The sequence below is a fragment of the Mustela nigripes genome, chromosome 11, assembly GCF_022355385.1.
Source record: "Mustela nigripes isolate SB6536 chromosome 11, MUSNIG.SB6536, whole genome shotgun sequence".
Taxonomy (NCBI): Eukaryota; Metazoa; Chordata; class Mammalia; order Carnivora; family Mustelidae; genus Mustela; species Mustela nigripes.
This window is the reverse complement of record NC_081567.1, coordinates 6,736,435-6,763,577: the sequence shown is the minus strand read 5'-3', so window position 1 is coordinate 6,763,577 and position 27,143 is coordinate 6,736,435. Positions and strand designations below refer to the sequence as shown.

At 48.7% G+C, this 27,143-nt stretch overlaps 1 protein-coding gene and 1 long non-coding RNA gene across 5 annotated transcripts in view; one reads left to right on the top strand and one right to left on the bottom strand.

Annotated features, from left to right (window-relative positions):
- The window catches only part of ZKSCAN1 (zinc finger with KRAB and SCAN domains 1), a 50,107-nt gene extending 27,772 nt beyond the window's left edge, over positions 1-22,335 (bottom strand). For 2 of the 4 annotated variants that reach the window (XM_059414489.1, XM_059414490.1), the window contains exon 1: positions 17,862-18,957. The gene's annotated coding sequence lies outside the window, so the exon portion shown is untranslated. Of the gene's footprint in view, positions 1-4,689; positions 4,784-17,861; positions 18,958-22,256 lie in introns of those variants that run through there. The other 2 variants (XM_059414488.1, XM_059414486.1) reach the window with 2 other exon arrangements.
- On the top strand, positions 1,127-13,489 carry LOC132026536 (uncharacterized). The gene is made up of 4 exons (XR_009406934.1): positions 1,127-1,321; positions 3,597-3,709; positions 12,132-12,232; positions 12,385-13,489. It is a non-coding gene; the product is annotated as an uncharacterized LOC132026536 (long non-coding RNA).
- Positions 22,336-27,143: the final 4,808 nt, after the last annotated feature.

The following is a 27,143-nucleotide window of genomic DNA, read 5'->3' as shown; positions in this document are numbered from 1 at the left end:
TGATCCACGTCAAACCATAGGCAGAGTCTGTGCCATGCTGTGAACCAGGTGGCTAGCAGCGCCTCTGCTATCATGATTATATTTCCGGACTCACACGGAACGCAAGATGGGTTGAGGGCTCTGGACTGTTGAATGACCCATGGGCTTAGGCTGCACGTGTAGGCCCAACCGCCAGCCCTTCATGCCTGTATGTCAGCGACAGGCAGCCCCTGTCTACCGCACACAGAGGGGGCAGGGTTGTAGGAGAGCTCACTACAACTCCAGTGGCTCTGGCCAGCAGCCAGCCGCAACAGGGTGGCCTTCCTCACCCTTTAAGAGCCAAAGTAAAGAAGACACTGATACCACTGGGCCGTGTTCCCAGATCTGGCCTTTCATTTCCCCAAGGTGTATGCAAATTTTGCACGACCCTCTCTGAAATTATGTCCTCATAATACTAAGGCTTCTCCGATCATCATCGGAGCATCAATCACAGGGAGACTGAGAGTCATTTATAACAGTGCCTCCTCCCAGGGGGCCTCTGGGTGGCTCAGTGGGTTAAGCATCTGCCTTTGGCTCAGGTCATGATCCCAGGGTTCTGGGATCAAGCCCCGCATTGGCCTCCAAGCAATGTGGGGAGTCTGCTTCTCCCTCTCCCTCTGCCCACCCCCACTCCTGTATCTCTCTCTGCTCTCTTTCTCGAAAAAGAAAAAAAGAAATAAAAAAATCTTTACAGGGTCTCCCCCAAATTGCCTTTGGTATAGGGCAACTGGCAGAGGAGAAAGATACATGCATAGAGATGCATCTTGGAGTCAGGCCAGAGCCTGGAGAGCCGCTGAACCAACCCCAGAGCCCAGAGCTTCCTCTAAACTTCAGAGCAGTCTGTCAAGGGAGGGGATCCTCACCCTTGCAGGGACCTTGCAGGGTGAGGAAGCCCACTGGAGGAACAGACTTTGGGGACCTGCCATTCCCAGCCAGGTGATCCCTAAAGCTTCCGGTTCCAGGCAGTCACAGCCCGATTTTAACAATCTACGACAGGCACTGAATGTCAGCAAAGAATAAGGAAGCACCCAGGAGAGGGCGGGTTGGAATTTTTGGAGGAAGCGAAGCATTAGGAATTTGCATTAGGAAGAATACTTGAACGCTTATAAATAGCATTTTATCGGGAAAGTAATGACAGGCAGGTTGGTTGGCGGGAGGACGGCAGGCCGAGGGAGAGGCACTGAACGCAAAGACAAAAAGAAAACCCACAGGTTCGGTGGCTTGGGCAGAGATGAGCGGAGATCCGGTGGGGAGGAGGAGCTAACTTCCGAACAGGACGAACAGGACGAGTGGATGTCCGCGGGTACGCATGCAGATGTGCTCTACAAGCTGCAAAACTCAGGGACGCACTAGTCGTTCTAGAAAAGTGGTCACTGAAGGATCAACTGGCAAGAAGAGAGGAGGGCCAGGGTGGGACAGTGGGAAAGGGGAGCCCAGGGGGCGGGGCCGGTGGCTGAGTCAGGTGCAGGGGCTGGGCTGAGGGTGGCGGGGACAGAGCTGAGGAGTATCAATCAGTCACACACGGCACAGCAATTGGGCTTGAGCTGGACGTAAGGGACAGAGATGAAGAGAGAAAGGGAGGAGGCTGGGCTAACCTAACCCTAGTTTGGTGTCTGGGCTTGTCAAAGGGAGGAAAGGGCCGGGAAGAAGTAGCCAGGATGGTAGGTGGAGCCCAGCTAGTGGCTTCAGGGAGACACACTGGGGTTTGAACAGAGGGAGCCACAGCCCAAGAGGAGACGGGGGTGCGGGGGTTGGGGGGGGGACGTGGAGGCAAATTTCAGGGATACTGTACTTCGCATGCTCGCCTCCATGACTCTGCTGGTGGACGAGTACGGTGTGTATGTTACACACAGTTTCACGTGGTTGGTCCCGAGGCTCTCCATCCATCTGGCACCCACGGAACGCCCCATCAGGACACCCCGGGACAGACCCATGGTCCTTGCACAGTGCCCTTGAGGCTCATTGCTAAGACTTCCACCGTGTCCCCAAAATGCAATGCTCTCTCCCGGGAGTCACCTGCCATGACGTGGTTACAGGTTGGAACGAGATCTCTGTACATCTCGATTTATAGCCAAGTGGGGAGGTAGGGGGGTGCGCTCCATGAAAAAAGAGCATGCAAACTGTAGTCACTTGGCCTCCACCTCTTGCTCGGTGTGTGGTTTTGCGCAAGCAACTTGACCTCTCAAAGTGTGCATTCCTTCTCTGTAGAATCAGGGTGATTTTGCCCACAGCTACCCACTCTGCTGTCTTGAGGATCATGGTGGATATGACATTGCTTTATAAATTGTTTTTTAAATTCATTTTTTAAAGTAATCTCTACACCCAACGTGGGGCTCAAACTCGTGATTACGACTCTACTGACTGAGCTCAGCCAGGCACCCGTGACCATGCTTTTTAAACCACAAGTCACCTTACAGGTGGCAAACATCACCATTCTTTACGTGCTGAAAACTGCCTTTCTCCCAAACTTGCAAAATGCAACTGAGGGAAAGATCCTGAACAATTTGTCTGGTGTACGTCTCAATTAAAAGGAAAAAAAAAAACAAAAAAACCAAACCCAGTACTGTTTTTTACATTTTTCCCCCAAATTGTCCACGTTCAGGCTCAAAGAAGAGACACCCATCTCTTCAGAAAGCCTGTTGTCAGGGGGTTGCCTCCCTAGAGGCCCTAGAACACAGCCGGTGCCTGACCTGCAAATGCTCCCCCTGCCAAAAGGCTCTGCTAGAGAAGAGCCAGATGGCCAACACCACCTCCCTCCCTGTGCAAACATCTGTCACCCAGCAGAGTAAACAGGCCTCCCTGGGTAAGAGGAGCCCCCATGCTGCTTCTGTGTGGTGTAGCCCAGAAACAAGGAGCCTCAGCCAGGGGCTCTGCACGGGGGCTCTGTCTTCAATCTGGGCCCCCAAGCAACAGGGTCATCTGTTTTGGCTCCTTCTCTGTGTAAACAGGGCTGGCAGCCCAAGTGGTTTGAGGACGGCCAGGCCCTGCTCTCCCTCCTCCCCACGCAAACACATTACAAAGAATCTTTGTAACTGTCCAGCAGAGTGGCCCAGCCCAGAGGAAGGGAGCCTGCATCCGGGAGGGGGTGAGGGGAGAGAGACGTGCTGGAGGGTGGCAAGCGGAGGTGGCCGAGGGACGGTACCCAGCAACTCCCCATACTGTATGATGTGGGGGCATCAGCGTTGCTGTGTCTAACCACCAGAGGAAAGGGTCTGTCCCCTGCAGCAGAAACCAGGGAGGGAATGAAGGCTGATATCCTGCAGTTCCGACACTTTTTTCAAAAAAAGGACTAAGCCTGGGGTCCCTGGGTGGGACTAAACCCTACAGCTCAGGATAGAAGAAAGAATATTACTTGGGAGGTTGAGAAAACAGATTATATTCCTGCCTCCACCCTGCAATGAGCTGTGTGCCCTTTGGATGGTGCCTTAACCTCTCTGAGATTCCTTGTCTGGATAAATTAGAATCATACTCTCTGCCATTCGTTGAGCTCCCTCCATGGGACAGGGACTTCAGGTATGTTAGTCTATTAATGCACACTGCGACCCAGCAAGGTCGGAGTGGTTACTCCCACTTTCCAGATAAAGCAAGTGAGACTCGGCAAGCAGAAGGGACTTGCACAGAAAAACACACCAAGTGGCAGAAGGACCTCTTCTCTGTGCCGAACTCCATCCTGCCCCTGCGACTCAGAAAGGTAGGACATCTTTCCTTGATGTGGAAGTCGAGACTAGACAGGTACTGGCTTACCTAGAACAGGCTTTATTGCTGGAAACAGAGGCTCTGACTCAGATGAGCCCGTGGCCTGGGAGTCAGGGCTCTCGCTCCGAGCCTCCACCTTTCCCAGAGCTCTCCTCCCCCGGATCCTCATTTATCACCTTGGTTAAAATCCAGGGAAAGAGAACAATCAACAACTTGTTCCACCCCGGGGAGAACTTGGCAGCGGGTCTTGGAGTTCCTGTTACCACGGCTTCCACTCCGAGGCATTTCATAAATGTCTAAATTTCCATGCGTGGGGGAGGGAGGAAACCTGTAACCCTTATACCTACAGACAAAAATGAGCACTGGGAGGCTTTGCTAAGGGGAAGAGTAAGACAGGGAAAGAGGATTTTTTTAAAGACTTATTTATGTATTTGAGGGCCCATGGGTGGCTCAGTGGGTTAAAGCCTCGGCCTTCCCCTCCGGTTATGATCTCAGGGTCCTGGGATCGAGCCCTGCATCCAGCTCTCTGCTCAGCGGGGAGTCTGCTTCCTCCCCCAGCTTTGCCTGCCTCTCTGTCTACGTGTGATCTCTGTCTGTCATATAAATAAATAAATAAGTAAAATCTTTTTTAAAAAAAGACTGATTCATGTATTTGAGAGAGAGAGAGAGAAAATGAGTGAGAGGGAGAGAGAATTATCAAGCATACTCGTGCCTAATACGGAGTCCGATGGGGTCTCGATCTCACGACCAGGGGATGATGACCCGAGCCAAAACCAAGAGTCAGATGCCTAACTGACTGAACCCCCCTGGCGCCCCTAGGGTCAGAGGATTTTGACAATAATCTCTTAATGATGATATTCTAGGAAGGGGGAGGGGTCCTTAAACTTCTGCCCCTGGGCCAAAATCAGCTCACCACTTGTTTCTGTAGTCAGAGAGCTAAGAATTCCATGTTTTAATTGTTGAAAAAAGGGGCACCTGGGGGCTCAGTCGAGGAAGGGTCTGCCATCGGCACAGGTCATGATTCGGGGGTCCTGGGAACGAGCCCTGTGTCGTCAGGCACTCTTGCGACCTGTGAAAATTAGATTAAATTCAAATTTCAGTGTCCATAAATAAAGTGATTCTGGAATGCAGCCACGATCGGTCATTCACAGAGCGGCTGCGGTTGCTTCCGCCCTGCGGTGGCTGAGTTGGGTAGTTGTGACATCAACCATGTGGACTGAAAAGCCTAAAATATTCACCATCTGGCCCTTTCCAAAAAAAAAAAGTTTGCCGTCTCCTGTTCTAGGAAGAGGCATGCGCTTAGGGGGAGGGTGCCACCGTCCTGGAGGTAGATATTCATTGACTCCCTAGTGTTTGATGTAGCACCCACCCCTCTTCTGGGCCTGGTGTCCCCAGGGCCAGCAGGGTCTGGTGGGTAGCCTGATGGGCGTGGCCTCTCAGACCCACCGTCCCTCCATTGGTCCTGCTTTCCCTGGTCCCACCCTTCAAAGGTCAAGCCCCCATCCCCCAATCTAGAGTGAAGGCATCCAGCCAGCCTTGGGCTCCTGGGGAGGGAGACTGGATGGTACCCGCTCCCCTCCCGCCCCCCCAGACAGACCAAGAGACAGGATGAAGACACTGACAGTTGGGAGTCAAGGTCCCACCAGATCATCTAAGGGAAGCTCAAGGGGACAAAGCCTGCCCACACGCAGAGCTTTGCAAGGGAGCTTCCCCGAGTCCCACGCCAACATGTGTGAATGGACAGCCAAGACGTTTGAGGAAAGCCCTTATTTTAAGGCTGGGTGCGGTGAGAGCCCCCGATTGGGGCTGATCCAGAAGACAGGACACCATGTGACAGTGCCTTCCAACGTGTTTTACTGGGTGGACCGTGCACAGGATTGCATGAAAGGGACCTTGCAGACTCAGCGGCAGCACGGGGTGGGGGTGGGGGTGGGGAGTAGGGCAAAAGAGCACTCAGGAGAGAGAGGACTAGGACAGAGGACTTTCCTGTCTAGGAGAGGTCACCCACCAGCACAGTGGGGGGGGTCTTCTGGGTCAGGAAATCCTAAAAGCAGGATTGGCTTGGGGGCTTTTATTGCCCTGGGGTTGGTCTTATCTAGAGCTAATGGATGTTGGGTGCAATTTTGCAAAGCAGGCAGGCTCTCCATGACTAAAAATACGTTTGGGTGTCTGTGTTCAAACCAGTAGGATGTGTAAGAATTTGAGTTTAGCGCTGGTGGGCTTTGAGCCTGCCTCGAGGTAAACAACCCAGGGGCCATCTTTAGCCTGTTTCTGTATCAGCAGGCCACAGAAGAGAAAGACCAAGAAACTGTGACAGACGCGGGAGCAGAAGGGAACATTTAACCAAACATCTGCACTTCTGTCTGCAGAGATAGGAGAAGAAATTGCAGGATGATCTATAAAAGGAACATTCAGAAAACAGAAGGAGTATCTTGGGAAATAATATTAGGCAAAGATGAATGCTTAGGAGAGGTGAAGGAAATATGCCAGCAATTAGAATGAAAAGGACTTGGGGCTCCTGGGTGGCTCAGTGGGTTAAAGCCTCTGCCTTCAGCTCAGGTCATGATCTCAGGGTCCTGGGATCGAGTCCCGCATCGGGTTCTCTGCTCAGCAGGGAGCCTGCTTCCTCCTCTCTCTCTGCCTGCCTCTCTGCCTACTTGTGATCTCTGTCTGTCAAATAAATAAATAAAATCTTAAAAAAAAAAAAAAAAGAAAAATGAAAAGGCCAAGAGTTTGGAAGTCTGAGTGAAAAACATATGAAAATTGAAGAAGTCAACCCAGGAGCTCCCACAGCTGAGTTTCCGAAATTTCGGAAAGAGAATGGAGGAGGCCAAGTCGGCGAGGGCGGGGGCCCGGGCGCGGAATCCGCAATAGAAGAATTTAGGAAAATGTCAAAGAAATCCCAAACACGCACAGCCTGCTGCATGCTCGGTGAAAGTGAATTTGGTGGAGGGGGTGCCTGGGTGGCTCAGTCGGTTAAGCTTCTGCCTTTGGCTCAGATTAGGATCCCTCACTGGGCTCTCTGCTCACCCGGGAGTCTGTTTCTTCCTCTCCCTCTGCTCCTATCCCCTCTGGTGCACTCTCTCTCAACTAAATAAAAACCATCTTTTCAATAAATGAATCTTGGAAAGAAAGAAAGAACACCTACTCATGGATGTGAAATTTACTATCCAAAGGTTTCCAGAAATTTCAAAAAAAGGGGGGGGGCGCCTGGGTGGCTCAGTGGATTAAGCCGCTGCCTTCGGCTCAGGTCATGATCTTGGGGTCCTGGAATCGAGTCCCGCATCGGGCTCTCTGCTCAGCGGGGAGCCTGCTTCCCTCTATCTCCCTCTCTGCCTGCCTCTCCGTCTGCTTGTGATTTCTCTCTGTCAAATAAATAAATAAAATCTTTAAAAAAAAACAAAAAAAAGCATCTCCTTTGGAGAACTAAGAATCAGAATGCTCCCGGATTTCTTAACGGCAACACTGAAAGTTAGAAGACAAAATCCCAAGGAAAAATAGTGTCCAAACTCGAATTTTATACCCACACCGGAAAAAGGGTGATGAGAGCAGAAGGACATTTTCAGATATGCAAGATCTCAAAATATTTCTTTACTCGGTGAGCACTCTGTCTCGGGAGGCTTATGGAAGGATATGGGACACCCAAAGAAAGTGTACTTGGGAGAGAGATGGGCTCCAGCAGCAGGAGACCCGACATGGGGTGGAGCTGGGGCTGACATTGGGTCTAGGGCTCCCTGAGTGCTGCTGATGGGAGACAGATGTCCTGAGGTGACAGGTGTGACGGAGCTGGGATAGCAGCCTGGGCATTTTGGAGCAGGAAGAAAGAGCTCTAGGATTTTTCTTTTTTTTTATTTATTTACTTGACAGAGAGAGATCACAAGTAGGCAGAGCGGCAGGCAGAGAGAGAGGGGAGGAAGCAGGCTCTCTGCCGAGCAGAGAGCCCGATGCGGGACTCGATCCCAGGACCCTGAGATCATGACCTGAGCCGAAGGCAGCGGCTTAACCCACTGAGCCACCCAGGCGCCCCTAGGATTTTTCTTTTTCCCCTTCTCCTTCCTCCTTCTCCTCCCTGCCACCCCCTCTTCATTCCTTTTATTTTTCTTTAAATATTTCATTTTAAAAAAAAGATTTATTTATTTATTTGAGGCAGGGAGGGGGCATGGGGAGAGGAAGAGAATCTTAAGCAGACTCCAAGGCCAGCATGAGCCCAACATAGGACTTGATCTCGTGACTCTGAGATCATGACCTGAGCCAACATCAAGAGTTGGACACTCAACTGACTGAGCCACCCAGGTGCCCTGAAAAGATTTTATTTTCGAGTAATCTCTACACCTAACATGGGGCTCGAACTTACAACCCTGAGATCAAAAGTCACATGCTCTACCCACCAAGCCAGCCGGGCACTCCAAAAGAATGCCAGGATTTTTCTAAAGAGTAAAATACATAGCTGTGCTCGGGATATAGATCAAATTGTTCTCAAAACCTAAAAAAGAGGGGCGCCTGGGTGGCTCAGCTGTTAAGTGTCTGCCTTTGGCTCAGGTCATGATCCCAGGGTCCTGGGATTGAGCCCTGTGTCAGGCTCTCTGCTCAGCAGCAAGCCTGCTTCTCCCTCTCCCACTCTCCCTGCCTTGTATTGCCTCTCTCTCTGTCAAATACATTAAAAAAAAAAAAATCTTAAAAACAAAACTAAAAAAGACATTGTACCCCTATGGAAAATGACTTTTTTCCTCCCCATTTTTTTAAGCCTCCCTCCCCCATTTTTTTGTTTTGTCGCTGTTGTTTGGCAATTAAAAAAAAAAAAAAAGATTTTATTTGGGGCACCTGGGTGGCTCAGTAGGTTAAACGTCTGCCTTCAGCTCAGGTCATGATCTCAGGGTCCTGGGATCGAGCCCCGCATAGGGCTCTCTGCTCAGTGGGGAGCCTGCTTCCCCTCTCTCTCTGCCTGCCTCTCTGCCTACTTGTGATCTCTCTCTCTGTGTCAAATAAATAAATAAAACCTTAAAAAAAAAGATTTTATTTATTTATTTGACAGAGAGAGAGCGGGAGCACAAGCAGGGGGAGTGGTAGGCAGAGGGAGAGGGAAAAGCAGGCTCCTTGCTGAGCAGGGAGCCTGATGTGGGGCTCAATCCCAAGACCCTGGGATCATGACCCAAGCCGAAGCAGACGCTTAACTGACTGAACCACCCAGGTGCCCCTTAACTTGAAATAATCTTTATGCCCAAGTGGCACATTTTGGGCATCTCCCCCTGCACCCCTACTGCCCTGGAAGTCCCACATGTTACAAGTTGAGCAGGTAGATAGCTGGTCTCACTGAGCCAGTCTTAGTCCCGACGACAGGTCAGTTTAGTTAAACTCATTTTAAGAGGCGGCATCATTCGGCAATTTTCAAAAAGCAATTAAGTCCTTCAGGTTTTCCACGTCATCTATCATTTGGAAGAGGAAGAAGACAGAGCTTCTTGGAAGGAATATTCTGTCATCTCTGGCTGTTTCCAAATGCGAGGTCATACTACCCTTTATCTCCAACACCTTAATTTTCCTCTTCTACATTACGTAGCAAAACTTCCCCAAATGCACACAGCTCAGGGGCTTTCCGGACAGGCTGGAGCTTGTTCTAAAATGCACGCAGACATGCCGTGCCTCTCAGCCAGCCTCCAGAGCCCTGATGAATTCCTGCCGTGCCCTCCGCTGGTGGTTAAGCATCTGAAAGACAGCTCTTGTCTTCATTCTGGGTAGAGAGGAAAAGAAGAGCCTCTATCTGGAGAAGGCTTTTAGCAAAAAGAGCCTGAGCCTTGAACCTGAGCTGGCTTGACTCACTGGCCGAGCTGTCTGCCCCTCTGTTTCCTCATTAAGGTTCTGGGCATGATGATGCCAACCTCCCAGGGTTGTTCTGGGTTTTAAAAGTGATCGTGTCATGGATACAAAGTATGGAGTAGCTTTCCTCGTTCTCAGCAGGTGCTTAACACTTTGTGTTTGTTAATGTGTGTTACTGCTTCACAGTGTCCACAGGGGTTTCCTCTGTCCTATCTCACTGATCCCTCAAGTATTGTTTTTAAAGATTTTATTTATTCATTTGACAGAGGGAGAGAGATCACAAGTAGGCAGAGAGGCAGGCAGAGAGAGAGAGGGGGAAGCAGGCTCCCAGCCGAGCAGAGAGCCCGATGTGGGGCTCAATCCCAGGACCCTAGAATCATGACCTGAGCCGAAGGCAGAGGCTTTAACCCACTGAGCCACCCAGGTGCCCCTGATCCCTCAAGTATTATGTCCTAATTAAAAACAGACAAACCCAGGCTCCGCAATAGGCTAGTAGTATAGGACTGCTCCTTTGGGGCATAGTATGACTGGGCAATGTTATAACACAGACAGAGCCCTTGGGAAAGGAACTTCCTTCAAAGAGCAGTCATCTGCCAGTGGTTTTTTTTTTTTTACCTCCAGTCCCTTTACAGCAGCAGAAACCCGTGGTGGAGATCAGACTGCGATTACAGACCTGCTCCCACAAAGAGGGCGTTTTAATGTTCCAGGTGGGACCAGTGGGATAAGCCATGACAGGGGACAGAGTGGATTCACCGAATAATGTTTTTATAACCACTGCCCAAAAGGAAATTGGAAAACAAGTGTGCATGTGTCACTTCAGTCTTGTAAATACACTGACTACATAAATAGGGTCAGAAATACCAGGGAAGTTTGCAATAAGGTTTGAGAAATAAGCACTAAGTTCCAAGCAAAGGACAGAGTTTATTTGTTTTATTTTTAGAGAGGCTCGGGGTTCCTCTTTGAACATTACAAGGTAAATATTTGTGTCGAACCATGTTTTTAAAATGGTGGGTGTATGGAAAGGGTTGTGCCAAGGGTTGAATTTTAAACAAATTCAGACTTCTTGAGTCACTAGAAATAACTTTTAAAAAAACCTGAGAGACTATTGTAGTAAGTGACATGAAAGCAGGATTCATGTTTAATTGAGCAAATTTTCTGAGTATATGAGGTTTCAGCTTACATTTTCTTTGAAAAGAAATGTACAGAGAATCTAAGAAAGTTATGTAGGTAGGATCACTTCACGTTGGGCAAAGAACCCACAATGTCCCCGAGGACGTCACTGTGTAAAGGTTGTGTGTCATGTTGACTGAGGCAGGAAAAATGAGTTAAATCACATCCCCACAGGAAAGCGTCATAAATTTTAGCCAGATTTCCATGCAGAGTGATTAAAAGTGTTATTTCTCAAAACATTAGCAAGAAGCCAATAAATGTGGGTTGCGTGCAGAAAAAAATTACATCCACAACAAAGTATCACAAGAGTAAAATACTAACATATAAATGGTTATTTAAAATAAATGATTGAGGGCACCTGGGTGGCTCAGTGGGTTAAGCCGCTGCCTTCAGCTCAGGTCATGATCTCAGGGTCCTGGGATCGAGTCCCGCATCGGGATCTCTGCTCAGCAGGGAGCCTGCTTCCCTCTCTCTCTCTCTGCCTGCCTCTCTGTCTACTTGTGATCTCTGCCTGTCAAATAAATAAATAAAATCTTAAAAAAAAATAAAATAAATGATTGAGGTGTTCGTAGCCGCACCCCCCCGCCCTGTCATTTCACGTGGGTGTTTGTGGCCTTCTCTCTTCCCAATGCCTTTGTATCTCTGGATAAATCCTTGGTCAAGTGGTGCATGATTAGTGTTATATTGAAATTCACAAACAGGGAAAGAGCGTGAGATGGTAGAGGGCAGCACCTTTCCTAAGGTAAAGGCGGGTGATGGAAAATGTCCCTGTGGCAGGGACATAAGGAAGGGACTTGTGTGCCTGTGCGCGTGGCTGCCTGATGGTGAGCAGTGACGGGCAGGAAAGGGTGGCGCTGAGGACAGGGGTGGGGGGAGGGGTAGCTGTCGGGGGTGTGGGGGTGTTTCCCTGAGGTGGTGACAAAGAGGTGCCAGATTAGCTGTATCCTGCTTAGCTCCTGCTTTTGGGCCAAAGCCTTCAGGGGTAGGGGATGGGGAGGTGGGGGTGGGGCTCGGCAGGGGGAGGGTGAGAGAGGAGGAGGCAGGTGGGTCGGGCTGCTGTCCTCTGAACCTGTCATTGAGGCGCTGGTAACTCCTACAGTGTATACTTCAATCTCATCCGCCCACCCTTGTCTCCCACGCGTTTTCCCAGTTTCTGATCACTGCGCATCTCCGCTCTAGAAGCAAAATTGATTATCCATCATACCCCCTCCTGAGCATTTAAGAAAAAAAAAAAGAGCATTTAAGAAAAAAAGTAGTTTGAGAGGTTACGAAAGGAGCAGAAGAAAGCGGGATAGTCTGCTTCGCTAGAATATGTTCCTGGGGGGTGTGATTAACACACAGACGCTTGGTAAAGGGGGAGAAAGGTGTGAGCGAAAGGGCAAGTCCTGTTGATTCTGGGCAAGTTTTCTCAGCGTGTTAACGTCTTGTGCTGCTAGGCAACAGCACCCGGAAGCAAAGCACAGGAGGAAAGCTGAATTCGGCAAGCGGTGGGCCACTTGAGGACAGCACACACCCTTCTTCCCTCCTGGCAGCTCAGGTAGCTACCTGCTTTATTTTGGAAAGACTTATTGCACGGTTGGCTCCGATCTCCATGTATGTGCTCGTGTCTCCCTAACTCAAAGGCCTCAAGCTCACCTCTCAGCTATCTGCTCCTTTTCAATTATACCCCCTTTTTCTTGTTAATTTTAGGTAGGCTCCGTGCCCAACGTGATGCTTGATCTCATCACCCCAAGATCGAGAGTTGCCACTGACTAAGCCAAGCAGGCACTCCACACCTGCCTTTTTTTTTTTTTTTTTAAGATTTTATTTATTTATTTTAGTTGGGGAAGGGGCAGAGGGAGAGAGAGAAAGAATCCCAAGCCAACTCCTCACTGAGCACATGAAGCCCAGCTCGAGGCTCTACCCTGCTACTGAGATCACGACCTGAGCCGAAATCAAGAGTCGGATGCTTAACCGACTGAACCACCCAGGCCCCCCAGCTCCTTTTCTTTTAAACGATCTTCCCAGTTCTACTGGTATATAACGGACACATTGTATTAGTTTAAGGTGTAGGATGTAATGATTTGATAAATGTGTATATTGCAAAATAGTCACTGCAATAAGTTAACATTCACCACCACACATAGTTACAAAAATTTTTTTCTTGTGATAAGAACTTTTAAGATTGACTCTCTCAGCAACTTTCAAATATACAATACAGTATTGCCAACTATAGGCACCATACTGAACATTACACTGCCAGAAATTGCCTTATAATTGGAAGTTTGTACCTTTTGACCACCTTTACTCATTTTCCTCAATCTCTAAGCCTCTGGCGATCACCAATCTGTTCTGTTTCTAGATCTTTTTTAGATTTGTTTCTGTTCTTTTTTTTAGATTTTACATGTAAGTAAGATCATAAATATGTCTTTCTGCGTGTGACTTGTTTCACTTAATATAATGACTCAATGTCCAGTTGTATTGTTGCAAACAGGATTTACTTCTTTTCTATGGCTGAATAATACTCCATCATATATACGTGTGTGTGTGTGTGTGTGTGTGTGTATCTGACATTTTCTTCATCCATTTATCTACAGAAGGACACTAGTTTGCTTCCATGTGTTGGTTATTGTAAATAATGCCATGATGAACAACACATGGGTATAGATAGCTTTTGGAGACAGTGATTTCATTTCCTTTAGATAAACACCCAGAAATGGAATTGCTAGATCATATAGTAAAAATAGGTAGCTGTTCAGCAATTTCCACAATAGCCAAACTACAGAAAGATCCGAGATGTCCACTGATGAATGAATGGAGAAGGAAGTTGTGGTGTGTGTGTGTGTGTGTATGTACAACACACATACATATATGTATGTACACACACACACACACACAAGGGAATATTATTCAGACATCAGAAGGATGGACACTCATCATTTACATCAAGATGGATGGAACTGGAGGGTATGAACCTGGGCAAAATAAATCATTTAGGAGTGACTGGGTGGCTCAGTGGGTTAGGTGATTGCCTTCAGCTCAGGTCATGATCCCAGGGTCCTGGGATCCAGCCCCACATCAGGCTCTCTGCTCAGTGGGGACCCTGCCTCCCCCTCTCTCTCTGTTTGCTCTTCTGCCTACTTGTGCTCTTTATCTCTCTGTCAAATAAATAAATAAAAATCTTTAAAAGAAATAAGTCAGGGGCGCCTGAGTGGCTCAGTGGGTTAAAGCCTCTGCCTTCAGCTCAGGTCGTGATCTCAGGGTCCTGGGATCAAGCCCCGCATTGGGCTCTCTTCTTGGTGGAGAGTCTGCTTCTCTCTCTCTCTCTCTCTCTCTGCCTGCCTCTCTGCCTACTTGTGATCTCTGTCTGTCAAATAAATAAATAAAAAATCTTAAAAAAAATAAGTCAATCAGAGGAAGACAATTATCATATGGTTTCACTCATATGAGGAATATAAGAAACAGTGCAGAGCATCATGGGGAAGGGAGGGAAAAACGGAATGGGAGGAAACCAGAGGGAGACAAACCGTGAGAGACTCTTAACTACAGGAAAGAAACAGGGTTGCTAGACATGAGGTTGTTGGCGGGAATGGGGTAACTGGGTGATGGGCATTAAAGAGACCATGAGCAGTGGGTGTTATATGCAACTTATGAATTATTGAACTCTACATCTGAAACTAATGATGTTCTATATATTGGCTAATTGTATTTAAATTAAAAAATTTTAAAAATAGGTAGCTATTTTAAATTTTGTGAGAAACTGCCATACTTCTCTATTCTTCATAGTGGCTGCACCGGTTTATGCTCCACCAACAGTGCATGAGGCTTCTCTTCTCCACATCCTCACCAGCTTGTTAGGTCTTATCTTCTTGTGGACAGCCATTCTAACAGGTGTGGTGTGATGCCTCATTGTGGTTTTGATTTGCATTTCCTAATGATTAGGGCTGTTGAGCATCTTTTCATGTGCCTGTTGGCCATTTGTAGGGGGTTTACTCTTTTATTTACTTATGTATTTTTTAAAAGTAATCTTTCACCCCATATGGGGTTTGAACACTTGACCCTCAGATCAACAGTCACATGCTCTACCGACGGAGCCAGCCAGGCCCGTCCTTTATTTATTTATCATTTTTTAAGAAAAGATTTTGTTTATTTATCTGACAGAGAGAGAGAGAGAGAGAGGCAGAGAGGCAGGCAGAGAGAGTAAAAGGAAGAAGCAGGCTCCCTGCTCAGCCTGATGTCGGGCTGGACCCCAAGACCCTGAGATCATGACCTGAGCTGAAGGCAGAGGCTTAACCCATGGAGCCACCCAGGTGCCCCCTATTTATAATTTTTTAAAAAGATTTTGAGGGTGCCTGGATGGCTCAGTCATTAAGCGTCTTCCTTTGGCTCAGGTCATGATCCCAGGGTCCTGGGATCGGACCGCGTTGGGCTCCCTGCTTGGCCGGAAGCCTGCTTCTCCCTCTTCCACTCCCCCTGCTTATGTTCCCTCTCTCACTGTGTCTCTCTCTGTCAAGTAAATAAAATCTTGGAAAAAAAAAAAGATTTATTTTGAGAGAGGGAGCGAGCTCGAGCCCCAGGGAAGGACAGAGTGAGAGAAACTTTCAAGTGGATTCCCCTGCCCCAGCCCCACAGTGAGGAGCTGGATGTGTGGGTTGATCCCACAACTCATGAGATCATGACTTAGCCCAAACCAGGACTTGGACAGTTAAGCAAATGAGCAATCCAGGTACCTCTCCCTTTATTTTTAAAATATATATTCCTGGGGCACTTGGGTGGCTCAGTGGGTTAAGCCTCTGCCTTCGGCTCAGGTTGTGATCCCAGAGTCCTGGGATCAAGCCGCGTGTTGGGCTCTCTGCTCAGCCAGGGGCCTGCTTCCCCCTCTCTCTGCCTGCCTCTCTCCCTACTTGTGATCTCTATCAAATACATAAATAAAAATCTTTAAAACATATATTCCTGTACCTTACAGTATCCCTTTACTTATGAGGAATTCAATGACTTTTTAAAGTGTGCCAACATTTTATTTTATTTTGAAGTAGGCTCCACACCCAACATGGGGCTTGAACTCACCACCCTGAGATCGAGAGTCCCATACTCTACTGACTGAGCCAGCCAGGTGCCTCTGTGCCAACACTCTAAATTAGGCTTGTTACTGTTTTCCCTTAAGTTCTGGTTACAAAAAACAAAAACAAAAACTTATCTATATATAGATAGATAGATGGAGAGAATGTGAGTGGGAGGGGGCAGATGGAGAGGGAGAATCTCAAGCAGATGCCTTGCTGAGCGTAGAGTCCAACATGGGACTCAATCTCAGGACCCTGAGATCACCACCTGAGCCAAAGCAAAGAGTCAGATAACTGTGTAACCTAAGGCACCCCCCAAAATATATAGTTTTGAGGAGTCTCCCCAACTCTATTAGCCTTGGACCTATTTTGAGTGATTTGGAGGGGGGGATGAAGATTTGCAGAATATCAAGTTCTTAGGAACGCATAGATCACAATTCAGCAGAAAGGTCTGTATATAAGCCCAAAGAAGAAGAAGAATACACTTGAGTTCAAACCCGAAAAAGAAATGAAAGGAGAAAGTCTAGTCAAAGAAACAAGTCTTGAAAAAGCAGAACAGAAACAAAGGCACCAAGACACAGACCTGTACCCTTGAAACAAATAATATATTATACATTAGTAATAATAATAAAAAAAGAAAGACACCAAGAAAAGTGCCAGATGTCTGAGCTATACAAGAAAAAAATAAGGAGGGCCATCACTTCAACTCAAGTGCGGAAAGATATAGGACGATCCTATGCTATCCTGTTTCATCCTATCCTAGGAGAACCTTGAGTACCTGCCACACATTTCAGGCAGGTGCTTATAGTTATTACCGCATTCACTGGTCCCTATTAAATACTATTATTATCCCCCTTTAGAAACAAGGACCTGAGGATCCGAAAGATTAAGAAAATTGCCCGAGGTCACACAGCCTGTTAAGCGGAATCCACACTACCGCTAGAAAACAAAACCAGGTGTTTTTATTTACTTTTATTTATTTATTTTTTAAGAGTCTCGGCTATTTCCAGCAGACGCGTTTTAACAATCTCCGGGGTGGGGCCTTGTGGTCGTACACATTCTGCAATCTCCACAACCCAGCACAGAATTAACATTGATCCGGATGGTGTTGAAATATTCACCCCTCTCCCGGCAGCCCGCCCCGCCCCCACCCCCCACCTTTCCACCTTTGGGCTTTTGCTCCAGCCCCACCTGGAATGTTCCAGGCCGGTAGGCGGTTCCACAGCGGCGCCCCCAGCCCCCCTTCGCGCTAGCAGCCACCTCACCGAGTCGCCCCGCCCGGATGCCCGGAGAGCTCCGCGCCCGCTCTCGGGTGCATCTCACACCGTGTCCGTAGATACCCGGAACACACCCGTCCGTATATACCCGTCCGTTCCCTTGCTAGGGTCCCCCCGGCTGGGACAGACGAGAGCCTAGTGAGTCCTCACTCCTCCTCCCCGTCCTCGCCCAGAGCGCGGGGTGCTAAGTGGGCCTGGAACCATGAAAACGCAGAGTCGAGGGATCCAGAGCCCGTCCCGCAGTTCAACAACCGTTTCTTTTCAAAAACGACCCGCCCTGCGCAGCAACACGGATCAGGCAGAAAGCGGGTTTGGCCCGCATTCTGGGGCGGAACGAGGGGTCAAACCGCGGGCCCCGCCCCCACCGCACCCCTAGTCTTGGAAGGTTCCTCGCCGGCCGAGGGCACAACTGAATGGCGAGGCTGGTACGCGGGGACAGGTAGAGACGCGGCCCCCGCGGAGGACAGTCGGGCCTCCTCAGGGGTCCCCCAGGTGACGCCGAGCCCCGCGCCGCGCGTCTGCCTCGGCCCGGGGGCGGGGGGAGGGGAGGAGCGCCGAGCCACGCGACATCAGGGACCCCGGCGGCCGAAGCTCAGAGAACTGACCCCCCCGGGCCGCCGTCACCCGCAAACACACAAAGGCCGGAAGTGCGGCCCCGTCGGCCTGTAGCGGCGCCCTCTCTAGGACCCGGGAGGTCTCGTCTCTCGGTGGTTCCCCAGGCTCGCTGGGTGTCCGGGACCGGACCACGCCAGACCCCGGACAGTACTCCCGGGGTGGGGGCGTGTACCCCAGCCTGGGGCAGCAAAATGAGTCGAAAGGAAAAAAATGGAGCTCGAATCCAGGAACTCACCTGTGGGGGAGAGTGTCCACTTCACCTGTATCCGGGCCTGCGTTTCCGCTGCGGGGCTGGAGCGCGATGTAGTTACTGATCTTGCCGGCTTCCCGCAGAGGAGGAGCAAACGAGCCCTGGAGAAACTTCTCCGCTGCGCAGGGTCTCCCGGCGACAGCTGAGTCAGAACCCAGGACTTGTGCCACCGCGGCCTGGGGCCCTTGCCCCTGCCTGGGGCTGTCTCTCATCCGAAATGAACGCCCTGGAAATGTAAAACCGACGTGTTCAAATAGCAGGAAATATCGAACAGTTTCAAAAACCGACCAAATGGAAAAAAAAAACCCCACAAAAATTTAAAAAAGATTAAAAACAAAACAAAACAGGGGCGCCTGGGTGGCTCAGTGGGTTAAAGCCTCTGCCTTCGGCTCAGGTCATGATCCCAGGGTCCTGGGATCGAGCCCCGCATCGGGCCCTCTGCTCGGCAGGGAGCCTGCTTCCTCCTCTCTGACTGCTTCTCTGCCTACTTGTGATCTCTGTCTGTCAAATAAATAAATATTAAAACAAAACAAAACAAAACACCAAGATCGACCAAATGGAGTGTGCAAGAATTCAGAGAAGTCCATCTCCTACCCATGAGGATGGCTACTAGCCAAAAACCAAAACCCAAAAAACTCCAAATAGCAAATGGAGAAATTGGAACCCTTGTGCACGGCTGGTGGGGAGGTAAAGAACTGCACAGCCGCTGTGGAAAACAGTGGACAGCTCCTCAAAAGATCCAAAACATGGGATCCGGCAATTCCGCTGCTGGGTGTATGCCCCAGAGAATTTAAACCAAGGGCATGAAGAGATACTGTATACCCGTGTTCATAGCAACATGATTTACAGCAGCCGCAAAGCAGAAGCAACCCAGTGTCTACTGACCAATGGATATAAACAAAATGTGGCCTATGCATACAATGGAGTATTACTTGGCCCGAAAAAGGAAGGAAAGTCTGACACTGATCCTATGGTGGTCATCATTTTGCGATATATAAGTGTATCAAACTATCACACTGTACATCCTGAACTTACATGATGTTATATGTCAATTATACCTCAATGGAGGTAGGGGGATCTATGTATTCTCTTAAAAGAAAAAATTAAACAATGTCTGACTGGCTCAGTCAGTAGAGCAAGCAACTCTTGATCTCAGAGTTGTGAGTTCAAGCCCCATGTTGGGTGTAGAGATCACTTAGAAAAAAAAAATTACATTGGAGGAAAACCCAATTAGCCATTTTACATAGTAAAATACATTTACTATTTTCAGGACCCGCCTGAAAATAGTAAATGTGGCTAAAGGCACACAGGCAGTTATCAGGACCTCTTACACATCTGAAAATTTTACATTGGTCAGAAATCCTAGCATATGGGGGGATGCTTCCAGTTGTAACTCAAGCCTAAAGAAACATTAGCAAAGCTACCCTGGGGAAAAATACATTTAAAGAAGGTTCAAGACTTCATTGGAGCAATGGGAAGCACCTGGGTGGCTCAGATGGCTAAGCGTAGGACTGTTGGTTTCAGCTGTCTCAGGGTGCTGGGATGGAGCCCCTTGTTGGGCTCTGTACTCAGTGTGGAGCGGTCTTGGGATTCTCTCTCCTTCTCCATCTGCCTCTCCCACTCAGGCTCATGCACGTGTGCTTTCTCTCTCTCCGCCACCCCCCAAATAAATAAACCTTAAAAAAAAAAAAAAAAAAGGACTGGGGCGCCTGGGTGGCTCAGTTGGTTAAAGCCTCTGCATTCAGCTCAGGTCATGATCCCAGGGTCCTGGGATGGAGCCCTGGGATCGAGCCCTGAGTGGGACTGTCTGCTCAGCGGGGAGCCTGCTTCCTCCTCTCTCTCTGCCTGCCTCTCTGCCTACTTGTGATCTCTATCTGTCAAAAAAAAAAAAAAAAAAAAAAAGACTTCATTTGGCTTTAAACAATTCACAGCAGAGGAAAACGGTCACCCAAATATGTGAGAATTCCTTCCCTCTTTCCTCAGCTCTTGCCACAGTAGGACTAGAAATGCAGCTTTGTGAAAAGTCATTGCATTCTGTTTGATCAGTGGGGGTTTGGATTTGGCAATGTTCTTCGTTAATATCTTCTTTGGCTTAAGATTCTAATCCGACTTTTACCAACAACATAGGCATTGGTCCCCACATGTGACTACTGAATGCGTGACATGAGTCTAATTGCAATCAAGGTGTCCTCTGACGTAAAACACACACTGGATTTCAAAGACTTCATATGTAAAAAAGGGAGGTAAACCTAAGATACATCAATAACACTTAAAATGAATAATTTAAATATTTTAATTTTAAGTGCAAAGTGTATCACTGAATAGCTTTAAAATAATTTTAAAATGTGTATGTGGAAGTGATATTTAGGACATACCACATTAAATAAAATATAGCATTAAGGTTCATTCCACCTGTGTCTTCCCGCTTGTCAAAATGTGGCTACCAGAAAATTTAATGTTTCATACGTGCTTGCATTATATTTACATCAGGAAGCACTATTTTAATTCTTTGGGTCCTGATGGGCTAATCAGACTGGCGACAGCAGCAGCAGAACCGCAAGCTTGTTGATGGCTGACATTTTATTTTATTTTAAAGATTTATTTATTTGAGAGAGAGAGCTTGAATGCATGCAAGCAGGAGAGGGGCAGAGAGAGAGAGAGACAGAGAGAATCGCAAGCAACCCCCCCCCACCCCCCCCCGCAGAAGGGCTTGATTCCTAGGATCCTGAGATCATGCCTTGAGCTGATCAAAACCCTGCTCGTGCTCTCTCAAATAAATAAATAAATAAATAAATAAATAAATAAAGTCTTTAAAAAACAAAAACAAACCCAAGAGCATAAATAATTTGCCTAGAGTGCTCACATAGGATCTGTAAGATCCAGCAGCGGCGCCGGATCTGACTAACTCCCCACTGGTGTGTCCCCTTAGCGGCACGAAGCAACTTCCACAAATTTGCAGTAACCAAAGCCAAAAAGCCTTGTTTCGAAACCTGAATGCCAGCCTTTTACTTTTTAGGCAAAGCTATTCCCAAGTAGAGAATGAAGATGGAGAACTTCCCTTGCTTTCAGGAGAAAGATCTACTCAGAAAAGTAAACTCAACCCAGAAATTTCCCTTCATTAAAAATGGACATTAGAGGGGCGCCTGGGTGGCTCAGTGGGTTAAAGCCTCTGCCTTCAGCTTGGATCATGATCACAGAGTCCTGGGATGGAGCCCCACATCCAGCTCTCTGCTCAGTGGGGAGTCTGCTACCCCCTCTCTCTGACTGCCTCTCTGCCTACTTGTGATCTCTGTCTGTCAAATAAATAAATAAATAAAATCTTTAAAAAAGTGGACATTAGGGGCGCTTGGGTGGCTCAGTGGGTTAAGCCGCTGCCTTTGGCTCAGGTCATGATCTCAGGATCCTGGGATCGAGTCCCGCATCGGGATCTCTGCTCAGCAGGGAGCCTGCTTCCCCCTCTCTCTCTCTGCCTGCCTATCTGTCTACTGTGAACTCTCTCTATCAAATAAATAAATAAAATCTTAAAAAAATATTACATTGTATACTTGAAAAATGATGTGAGAGTAAAGTTTAAAAAAAAAAAGTGGACATTAGAGACCAGGGAAGTGTGACGTAAAGGTTTAGCTCAAACCAGCATATGTTAGAAGTAGATCCCTCTGTCACATCCTTGGCCACGTGCTGGGACAGCTGTCTCAAAAGCCTGGCCTATTGATAAAACTATCTGGGTCCAACAGTTCATTCTGGAAGAATCCAAGGGACAATCCTGCTGTCCCTTAGCATGATGTCCTCAAGGTTCATCCGTGTTGTAGCATGTGTTAGAATTTCCTACCCTTTTTTTTTTTTTAAGATTTTATTTATTTGGGGCACCTGGGTGGCTCAGTGGGTTAAGCCTCTGCCTTCAGCTCAGGTCATGATCTCAGGGTTCTGGGATCGAGCCCCGCATTGGGCTTTCTGCTCAGCAGGGAGCCTGCTTCCCCCTCTCTCTCTGCCTCTCTGCCTACTTGTGATCTCTGTTTCTCTGTCAAATAAATAAATGAATAAAATCTAAAAAAAAGATTTTATTTATTTATATGAGAGAGAGAATTCGAGAGAGCACAAACAGCAGCGGAGGCAGAGGGAAAGGGTAAATCAGATGCCCCTCTGAGCAGGGAGCCCGATGTGGGGCTCCATCCCAGGACCCTGAGATCACGACTTCCGCACAAGGCAGCCACTTAACTGACTGAGCCACCCAGGTGCCTCTGAAATTTCCTACTTGTTAAAGGTTGAGTAATACTCCACTGTACAGCTAGACCCCATTTTGTTTACCTAGTCACTCTTCTATGGACACTTGGGTTTTTCCACCTTTCTTGACCTTTAAAGAAGGAAATGACATGATCTCACCTGTTTTGTCAGGGCAGCAAGGATGATGGGAAAGGCCAGAGAGTGGGGAGGACTGCACACTACCCCAGGGAGGCACAGTCAGACAGGAGCAATCTGGGTGGAGAAAAGGACGGGAGTGAGAGCGTATTTTGGTTTTGGTGACATCTAGGCTGTCTGGGACGAAAGGGAGGGGACAGGAACGAAAGGTCTTAGTTTGGATGGTTAGGAGGGTAAGGATGCCCTCAATGGAGATGGAGAAATCAAGAGGAGGGGGAAAGGGAGGAGCGGGAGAAGAGGGAAGAGGAGAAGCGGGGAGACGGAGGAGGGAGGGGGTAGGGGAAGAGGGGAAATTGTTCTGGTTTCCTCTAGGGAAGGGTTGGAGGGGGAAGATCACGCTGGTATTTGAATTCGCGATTCTGAGGGGGCTTCAGGATATTCAGGTGGAAATGTTTGGGGGGCAGCTGTGAAAACGAAGTGAGATGACCTCCTAATTATAAAAGGGATCTGGAAACATAGTTGAGGAGCCGCGCCAACCAGGCTTCTCATGAGCCCTACGCGTCCTTAAAGCTCCTGGGAGAACCTCTCCCAATCCGTTAGCATGGCACATAGTGCCCTCTCGTGGCAATACGGTGCAACTGCAGCGGAGCCTACCGCCTAGATAGAAAGTATCTTTTTGAATCTTGATAGGGGACAGTTCTGCCGCTTAGCCTGAGAAGGAAATCTGACACTGACACTGACTCGCCCAAGTGAGGCCTGGGTGCTCAAGGGTCCAGGGAAGCGGACTGCTTCCTCGGCAGGTGTTGTGAGCCTAGGAGGCACCTGTGGGACAGCATGACTGAGATAAGGCAAGGCAGTCAATGGTCCATAGAGAAGTGAGAACACCATGTATACGGAAACTATTTTGGGGTCACCCTCAGGCTCCCACATTTCCTTTCAACTATTAACGTACAGCTATTAATATTTAATTTTCCAGCCAGGCAGCTTTAGTTTAAGGAAATTGTCTACCTGGATGGTCCCTAAGCAACATTACTACCTGGGAAACATTTTGCTTTTGCTTTGGGCTTCTTTCTTCTTCTTTAAAAAAAAAAAACCCTATTTAGGGGCACCTGGGTGGCTCAGTGGGTTAAAGCCTCTGCCTTCGGCTCAGGTCATGATTCCAGGATCCTGGGATCAAGCCCCGCGTATGGCTCTCTGCTCAGCAGGAAGCCTGCTTCCCCACCCCCCTCTGCCTGCTTCTCATCTCTGTCTGCCAAACAAATAAATAAAATCTTAAAAAAAAAACCCTATTTATTTAATTAAAGTAGGCTCCACACCCATTGCGTGGCTCGAACTCAAAACCCTGACATCAAGAGCTGCCATGCTCCACTGACCCATCAACCTGGAGGAAAACATCTAGTCATTCCTGGGCACTTTATTTGTACTCCTTTTCAAGAGATTGTGGTTGGGTTTCCTTTTTTCTTTAATATTTCCCAACGATGTGTTGTTGGTATATATGCAATCTATTGATCTTGTGTATTTGCTTGTCACCCACATTTCTGAAGTCTTTGACTTACTTCAGGGAATTGGCCATTGATTTTCTTTATTTTTTTTACCTTTTTTAAAAGATTTTGTTTATTTATTTGACAGATTACATGTAGGCAGAGAGGCAGGCAGAGAGAGAGGATGAAGCAGGCTCCCTGCTGAGCATAGAGCCTGATGTGGGGCTTGATCCTAGGACCCTGAGATCATGACCCTCATGAGCCGAAGGCAGAGGCTTAACCCACTGAACCACCCAGGCGCCCCTGACATTGATTTTCTTGAGTGTTGTGGGTAGGAAGGCAGAGCGTCTGCTAATAAGCGTCAGTTCATTTCATGGTGGTTAATATTTGTACTCATTTCCTTTTGTGTTAAGGAATTAACTTAGAAGTTCCAGAAAAATCCTGAATAGTTGTGGAAATAGGGATTCTGTTTTATTCTTGACATTAATGGGAATGTGCTAATGTTTCATTAAGTAAGGTAACTCCCTGAAGTTGGCACTGGGGTTTGAAGTTCAAAGCCAAACGCAAGCCCTTGAACCAGAGCAGGCCTGAGAGCAACGGATCAGGTCTGCAGAAGGAAACAAACTCTGGGGCAGCTACCGGCAGGAGCAGGGCCAAGGAGGCTTCACGGAAGCGTTCAGTAGATCTTTTCCTCTCTCTGATCGAAAGCAGTAATTCACCAACCATGTTGAAAGCATTTCTGCTTCTCGGAGCTCTGCTGTTGTCAGGAATATAAACCCAGCCACCTTGGCTTCCTGGGTTCCAGGCGTGCTTGTACGTTTCCTCGCGCTCAGGCGTGGGGGAGACCCCGCCCAGGGGAGCGCGACCAGCCTGCACCTTTGTCTTTCCACCACGAGGGGGCGCGTGGACCACGCCGAAGCCGCGTCTGGAGGGCCGGGGAGGAGAAGCGTCTGGAAGGAGCTGCTCGTCTGAGAGTGTGCAGGGAGGGTGGGGTCCGGTAGGGGGAGGATGCCAACGTGGGGGCGAAACTGGGACCTTAGCTTGCCGCTAGGGCCGGTGGGAGAGAAGACAGAGATCTCAGCTGTAAGAGCGAGGAAGGACGCAGCAGAAAGGACTAGCACGGACTGGTTTGGAGGCTGGCTCTGGGCCGGAGTTACACTGGGAACCCGGGCGGGGACTGGGAGTATTCTATTCCGGGTGGGTCATCTTGAAAATGTGTCCTCAGGTGAGAAGCAGGAAGCTTCCAGGGGCAGTAGGGATCAGGTGGCGTGAGAGCCATCCCGAGGGGGCTCAGGCTGGAGGCTGCGTGAGACACAGCCTGCCAGCAGGGGACCTCCGGAAATGACTCAGATCCAAGACCTGGGACTCGAATTTGAGTCACCGCTCCGGTCTTCTCCGCGCAGCTCATGGCTAACCCCTGGGCAAACTCAGGGCTCGTTGGGTCCATCTGCGAATCCTTCAGGCTTGATGTCCAGAATGTATCCTGAACTCTGGCTGCTTGCTACCGGCACAGCTGCGCCCATCCCAGTCCATTCCAGTGCTAGTCCTTCCCCCGGATTTGTTTCTGGTCTCCCTGTTTCCATCCTGTGTCACCATTGTCTCTTCCTCACACAGCAGCCAAAGCGATGTTTTAACACCCTAAAGCAGGGGCGCTTGGGTGGCTCAGTGGGTTAATCCTCTAACCTCGGCTCAGGTCATGATCTCAGCATCCAAGAATTGAGTCCCTGCTCAGCGGGGAGGATACTTCTCCCTGTCCCTCTGGCCCTCTCCCTGCTCCTCCTCTCTCTCGCTCTCAAATAAATAAGATCTTAAAAAAAGAAAACAAAACAAAAAACCAAAAAACTAAAGTAAATCCTATTGCCATCTTGGTTAGAACCTACCAGGTGAGGCCATTGGCAGTAGAAACTCCTTCCCAAGGCTAACCATGCCTTCCTTACAGGATCTGACCATTACCAGCCTTTTCAACATCTTATGACTCTCCTCGTGTTCATGATGGTCCCACCCACTGGTCCTTATTCTGCCTTTCAAACACCATGATTGTTCCTGCCCTAGGGACTGGACATTTGCTGTGCCCTCTGCCCCAAATGCTCTTTCCCCAGATACACCCATCTTTGATTCTTTTCCTTTCGCTTGGAAAAGGAACAAAAAGGAGAATGGTCTGGGATGCTGAGATGGTGTGGTCATTGGCTTTACTCACTGTCTTTCTGGAAATCTTCCCTGAGATTTCTGAGAGACATCACAGCATGGACGAGTCTATGTTGGAACTAGTGATCATGGTGGTGGTCCCAGGAGGAGGTAAGATGTGGGTTGAGCCTTGACGGAGGGTATTGTTTTAATAAGCAGAAGTGGGGTAAACTCCATGCAGGGAGGGGAGGCACCCACTTGTTCTGCTTGGTCTTTATTAGAGTACCAAAGCAGAAAATAAATACTCAACATAGAATTCTTGAGTGAATGCACCAATACATGAGCAAAGGAAATGGAGAACTCTAAATGTATCTGTTTGTCAAGTTCTATGACAAGCCGGGTTGAAAGGCAGCGTTCAGCCAAATTGGGAGAGGACCTTAACAGCGATTACAGTTAAGTTCTGTACCCTGGTGACATCTCCCGCGTAAACCCAAGCCCTCCATCCTTAATGTCTAGCTGGTGAATTGTCTCCAGAGGAATCTTCGAGAGAAACAAGGTAGTACTAAGTGACTGAGGAATGGCCAAGGAGAGAGTTTGTGGCAATGAGGTCCTCCTGGGGTGGGACATCCTCAAAGAGCACTTGAACTTGGTCCTGCCTGCAGGAGAATCTGTTGCTGGTTCTCTCTCTCTCTCTCTCTTTTTATTTTTAAGATTTTATTTATTTATTTGACAGACCGAGAGAGATCACAAGTAGGCAGAGAGGAAGGCAGAGGGGGAGGGGGAAGCAGGCTCCCCGCTGAGCAGAGAGCCCCAGTAGGGCTTGATCTCAAGACCCTGAGATCATGACCTGAGCCGAAGGCAGAGGCTTAACCCACTGAGCCACCCAGATGCCCTCACTGGTGGTTCTCGTGGAAGGATCTGCATTTGCTCCTCTAGGCCCTTCATCCTCCCTGGTGTGCCCAGTGATGCCCACAGCCCATCCCCACCATCACTCATGTCCCTTGTCAGGCCCCTGTGGCCCTCCCCTCCGCCACTCACGCCCCACTGATCAGGAACAATCTTTTCTCTCTTCTTGGCAGCTGTCTTGGCCTTCACTTCCTTCTCTGAAATCTGAATCCCTCCAGGAAACTTCTCTGGGTGTCTGAGTGGCTCTGGGTCCCTCTCCCCTTCCCCCAGAGCTGGCCAGGACTGGGGTCTCCAGAGGTTCCCTCCCCCTGCCCACCCCAACCCATCTCTCCTGCTGTGGGAGGGGGTGGGATCTCGCATTCCAGTCTGCCTTAGCTTGGCCTGTTCCTGTGGACTTTGG